Genomic DNA, 5842 nt, shown 5'->3' on the forward strand with positions numbered 1-5842 from the left:
GAGCCGCTCTGCACCACGAGTGCAGCCGCCGCCCGCTCCGCCGGCTGCCGAGAGAGTCCGCAGGGCCGGGCCGGGCGCTGCCGCCCCTTTGGCCCCGGCCCCGGCCGAGCAGCCCCGCGGAGGGGCGCGGGGTGGCCGTCCCCGGCCCAGCCCTCGCCGCCGCGGTCCCCGCAGCCCAGGAGCTCCGTCTTTGTGCTGAAGGGGCGGCCGAGCTCTTCCTTAAGGGACGGCGCGGAGCGGCCGCGGACGCAAAGGCCCGCGGCTTTTCGGGATGCAAGTGTTTGGGCAGGGGAGAGGGGGAAGGGAAGAAGGAGGAGTGGGGGGACGACGGGGGTGTCCCTCCTTTTCCCGAGCCCAGAGCGAGAGCCAGAAGCTCCGCGGGGCTTCGCGCCCCCTCTCCCAGCTTGCAGCAGCGGGCTGAGGCCGGCAGCCCGGATCCCGCCGGGAGCTGCCGCGCGGGACTGGAGGGACACAGGGACATGCCTCCCCTCCTGCCAACCCCCGCGGGGTGTCTCCAGCCCCGGCCAGCCCTTTCCTCCCCGTGCTCCAGGGAGCCGCTCCGTCTCACGGTGCTGATTAAACTTCCTTCCCCATCAGCTGGAAATAGCGAACTTTCCCCTTCCTATGTCTAACAGGGAGAGCGGCACCTCCCCCGCACCGCTCCAAAATCTCACCCTTCAAAGCAGGAGAACGACCCTCAGACAAAAATGCACCGTCGGAACAGAGCTGAGTGGGACTTGAAATTTGCAGCCTTATTTTGCGAATGGAAGTGTCACATTACAAGGGCTTCAGGTAAATAAAGGTGGGATTTCGGCGACGCTGCCGAAATCTTCTTAGCTCTTTAGATCTGTGTGGAATGTGTATCCAGAAAAGGTTTCCACTTGGAGGCTTAAGAAATGTGAGTCATCCCCTCCCCCACCCGCTCTCATCCTTCTCGGATCGGTTCGGGGAGAAAAAAAAAACCAAAAAAACAAAAAAACAAGGGGGAAAGAAAAAGGAAAAAAGTCTTCTTTGCTTTTCTATCAACTCAGCATCTTTAGTAGCGAACTTTGCTACTTTTCACCTTGAGAAAAAATAGAGCAAATAAATACAAAGTGCAGGTTACCTGTAACTGTGATTTCGGAAAGAAAAATAAGGGAGTCAAGAAAAACAAAACAAAAACAAACGCAAATTGGAAGGAAAAAATAAAAAAAAGTAGGAAGGAAAAAAACTCCAAGGAGAAGGAAAAGTTAGAAGACTGGTAGGAAAGCTTTGTTTCTCATCTGCAAAGTTCCTTGCGCAGGGATGAGCAGGGTCCTGCGAATTAATTATGCACACTTCTGATCAGAAAATGCCAAACCCCACGCGATTCCTGTTCTTGCACAGGACATTGCCCATTTTTTTTTTTTTCTGACGGCTTATTTAGTCACTTTAGTAGGCAACCTTTCAAAGCCCTTTTTAATTTTTTCCCCCCTTGTGCAAGTAAGCTGGGACCAGAGCTGCTACACTAAGCTACTTAGCTTGAAAATCAGTTTAGTGAAGGTCTGGGAGATTCTGGGTTTATTTCCTCCCATACAAGACCTATAGCAGGAGCTTAATAACAAAAGTGCGAAAAGAACGAAACTGTACGGAAAATTACAAACATCAGCAGCAGCTGCCCGAAGCGCTAGGAAAATCTTTCCCTAAACCCAGGATCTAAACAGTCCAAAAGGTTGGTGTGACCAACCCCTCCTACTCATAAATTAGCTTCAAATTGTTAATAGGTGGAATAAAATACAGATTAAAAAAAAAAAAAAGAATTTTTAATAATAATTCGGAAAAGCCCACCTCTTCCTTTGACTCTTTTTTTTTATTTTTTTATTTTTATTTTTTTTTACATTTTTCCCCCTGAGAACTGTGTTGTAGTTGCTTGAACGCCTCCTTAACTTTTTGCAAGACCTAACAAAAAGGAGTGCGGTGCCAACTCATTAGCCAAACAGCGTTTTAAAAGACGATAAACAGTCACGTAGCAAAAAAGGACTTGGGCTGAGAGTGAAAAGCAGTCACCTTTCAGTCGGAGAGCGGATGCACATCAGAAATCAGGCGGGAGAGAAATACCTAACAGCGCTGGGCATAATGTGATTATACCTAAGGTAATCGCTTAAAATAAATTGTATACTGTTTAAAGTAAATCGACCTAAATGGCCACGCTCATCTAATTCAAAGATCATTGGGCAGATAAACTTCTTAAACAGCCTTTCTTGAGAAGGAGTTTGCTAAGACAGTGTGATCCTTCCAGTTTCTTAAGGCGATGCATCCAGTGCCAAGAGATTTTCTCTTTATTATTAACAAATCAGTTTAGATAGGGGTCCGATAAGAAATGCAAATCCAGACATAGGGGTCGCTGCTTGGCCGAATTTTAACTGAAGGCTGGTTCTGCGGGAATTGACTACAGGGTACGTTTGCGAAGAGGCTGTGCGAAGCTTTTACACTGACTCTACTGAAAAATGAAGTCAGTGATTTTGATCTGCTCCAGATGTCCTAAGAGTGGATATTGCAGTGCTGGGAATCCGCACCAAATATCTGAGGGCAGTGATGGTAATCAGCGCAACCCATCAGCCAGGGGGGACTGGCAATTGTGATAACCTGCTGCAAATGCGCAGGGCTGGAGATGGCAGTGATAAACCGCTGAAAATATCTTCAAATGGAGATGACAGAGATGTTGAAAGAAGACACCTAACTATGGGGAGAATAGGATACTAAGCAGAGCACAATCTGAGAGTGGAGTTCAGATACTTACCAGTCTAAGTTCACCCGTGTAATTTCCACAGCGATACATACACGCGTTTGGGCTTCTCTGCAGGCACATACACGAGCATATGGCCCCGTTGGTAAAACTCGGGGCTTATGCGGCGTCGATAATCAGATCTACCAAAAGAAAGGGAGATTTAGTCTCTAAAGCGCCTTGTTTGTGGCTTGGGGAGAAAAGTTTTCATTTAATTCTGTAACTGCTCTGAGACATCCTGGTAACGATTTCTTTTGCAAATCCTCTTTTCATTTTCAGCTTTCACCGGTAATAGACGAAGAAATTTAAGATGATCTCTTCAGTTAATAGTCTGTTTCAATTTTCTTTCCTGTGGAAAGAACGTGCGGGCGAGTGGGGGGGGGGAGGGGGGAAAGGAGGTGTGCAAAAAAGAAATAGATTATCCTTATGTTGCTAATTTTCTGACTGCTCCCAGCAGGTAGTTTCACTGTCTTTTTTTTTTTTTTTTTTTCTTTTCTTTCCTAGCTGCCTTTTTATTAATGTGTAAGTTTAAAATAACTCTACCATGTTAAGTATCAATCCTATATATTTTAATGATACATCTGTGCAGGACAGAAACCATTAATTTAATATATCTCTCCTAGATTCTAATTATCCACCGACTGCCGACTATTTGGATCAGTTGACTGAGTTTTCATTAAGTGTATTGCATCTGATTCAGCATGGGACCGTGTTTCATTTGAGGACATTTACTTTTTTTGGGGTGCCGGCAGTGCGGGGGTGGCTCAGCAGGACCGTGGCAGGGGTCTCCCCTCACTGGTCGCCCGCTGCCAGGCCCTGTCGCCGCCGTGTGACTGTCCTGAGCGCTTCTCATCAGCCCTGATTTATGAGCCTTGTTAAACACTCATTATTACTTTGCACCTTTTTTCCAGCAGGGTCTGGGAAACAACCCCACTTTGTGACAACAGGGCATGTGACAAATAATTATAGGCGGAGAGGTGATGTAGCTCTGGAGCAGCAGACTCCCCTCTCCTCCCCTTCACGCCCAAGCAGAGGAACATTTCTGTTAAAAAGAGGGAAGAAGGAAGGAAGGAAGGAAGGAAGGAAGGAAGGAAGGAAGGAAGGAAGGAAGGAAGGAAGGAAGGAAGGAAGGAAGGAAGGAAGGAAGGAAGGAAGGAAGGAAGGAAGGAAGGAAGGAAGGAAGGAAGGAAGGAAGGAAGGAAGGAAGGAAGGAAGGAAGGAAGGAAGGAAGGAAGGAAGGAAGGAAGGAAGGAAGGAAGGAAGGAAGGAAGGAAGGAAGGAAGGAAGGAAGGAAGGAAGGAAGGAAGGAAGGAAGGAAGGAAGGAAGGAAGGAAGGAAGGAAGGAAGGAAGGAAGGAAGGAAGGAAGGAAGGAAGGAAGGAAGGAAGGAAGGAAGGAAGGAAGGAAGGAAGGAAGGAAGGAAGGAAGGAAGGAAGGAAGGAAGGAAGGAAGGAAGGAAGGAAGGAAGGAAGGAAGGAAGGAAGGAAGGAAGGAAGGAAGGAAGGAAGGAAGGAAGGAAGGAAGGAAGGAAGGAAGGAAGGGATATTTTTAAAAATCTCACTCTTTTTGTCAATTTATATCACAGTGACAGCAGCCTTAAGACTGTGCAAATGAATGAATGGTTTGGTTTGTCTAAATAAACACAAACTTGGAATCAGGGATACCTGATCGATCACCTGAATGTGAATATGTACACATCTTCAGTGTATACAGGCAGTACAGGAAGGAATCCAAGCCTGAGCAGCTGCAGCGTTTGATTGTGCTCAAGGTAGCAGCTAGTAAGGTGTTTACAAAGATTATTTTATTCAGAGAGAGAGAGCATGTGCTTTCAAAATGAAAAATATAACTTTTTAAAAAAGCAAACTAAGAGAAATTGACTTTCTCCCCTGATATTCTGGTGGTAACTTTTTACTAATTTTTTATCAGTTCACCTCAGGTGAACTTACATTTATTTGTGATAGCAATGTGAATTCACAGATGTTCTCTTCCTTTGCGCTTTTGCAAATGAATTATTAGAGCTGTGCACACAGGCCTATATGAACCAGGATTAAAATCTATGGAATGTATCATCTGCCTCTCTCTCTATTTCTCTCTCTGTCCGTCTATCTACCTATCTATGAATATTTTATGGGTCTGAACTTAATTAACAAAATAATTTCCATTTTGTCTCCAAAATGATCAACAGCAATTATGTGAGTTTTTTAAGGTTTATAATTTTATGTCACCAGACTGTTGCTTGGGGGCAGAGGCACAATTGCCGTGCCAGCTGCAGTTGTATTTATTTGGTTTTTTTCTGTCTTGTTCCTGTAGGGCTGCATTATGCAGTTTTTAATTAGTTTGTGTTTGTATTTCACCCGTCCCAAATCAATGCCATCCTGGAGCAATGCAATGTAAATTCCTGCAGTACAGGTGTAGCTGCTAGCTCTGGAACACTAGGAAACTCATGTCTTACAAATGAAAGCAGTGAATGCCATTCAGCCAAACTGTCAGCTTTAAACAGCCAAGAGGAAGGAGATCAAAGCAGAGAGCAGGAACTTCTACTCTCCAGATTAGTCTTTATGGTTTGAACGCCTAATGCTATTAAAGGGAACCAGGACATATAGCACATCGTTGGCTACAAAGTTACTTCTAATTTTGCTAAAGTCCTGCCTTATTTTGGCCAATGTAAGCCTTCAGAGCATTTCAAGATGCACTGTTTCCTTTGAGGCCTAGTAGCTACTCATCGGAAATTATGCAGAACTAATACCTTCAGAGACACATTTCTGTTTGTGCACATATTTATATAACTTATCGCCTTTTGAAAGATAATTTTGATTTCCTCCTAGGTTCCACAAAGTCTTTTAATAGAAGTTGCAGCAATAAAACCTGAAATTCTAGTCTCTCCAGACATGAAAAGTCCCTTTATGTTGTGTTTGGTGTCTCTTCTTTCTTGAAATGACCTCTGTACGGTGGTGTATAAATCTATTATTCCAGTCACTGGGGAATTCTTTTAAAGCTTTTTTTTTTTTTTTCCTTGCTTTTTTTTTTTTTTTGTCAGGAATAAGAGATCGTTCATCTTTAACTAGGCCACATAGAAATTATGATTCAACAGCAGTGTATA

Source organism: Cyanistes caeruleus, chromosome 1, assembly GCF_971803275.1.
Source record: "Cyanistes caeruleus chromosome 1, bCyaCae1.hap1.1, whole genome shotgun sequence".
Taxonomy (NCBI): Eukaryota; Metazoa; Chordata; class Aves; order Passeriformes; family Paridae; genus Cyanistes; species Cyanistes caeruleus.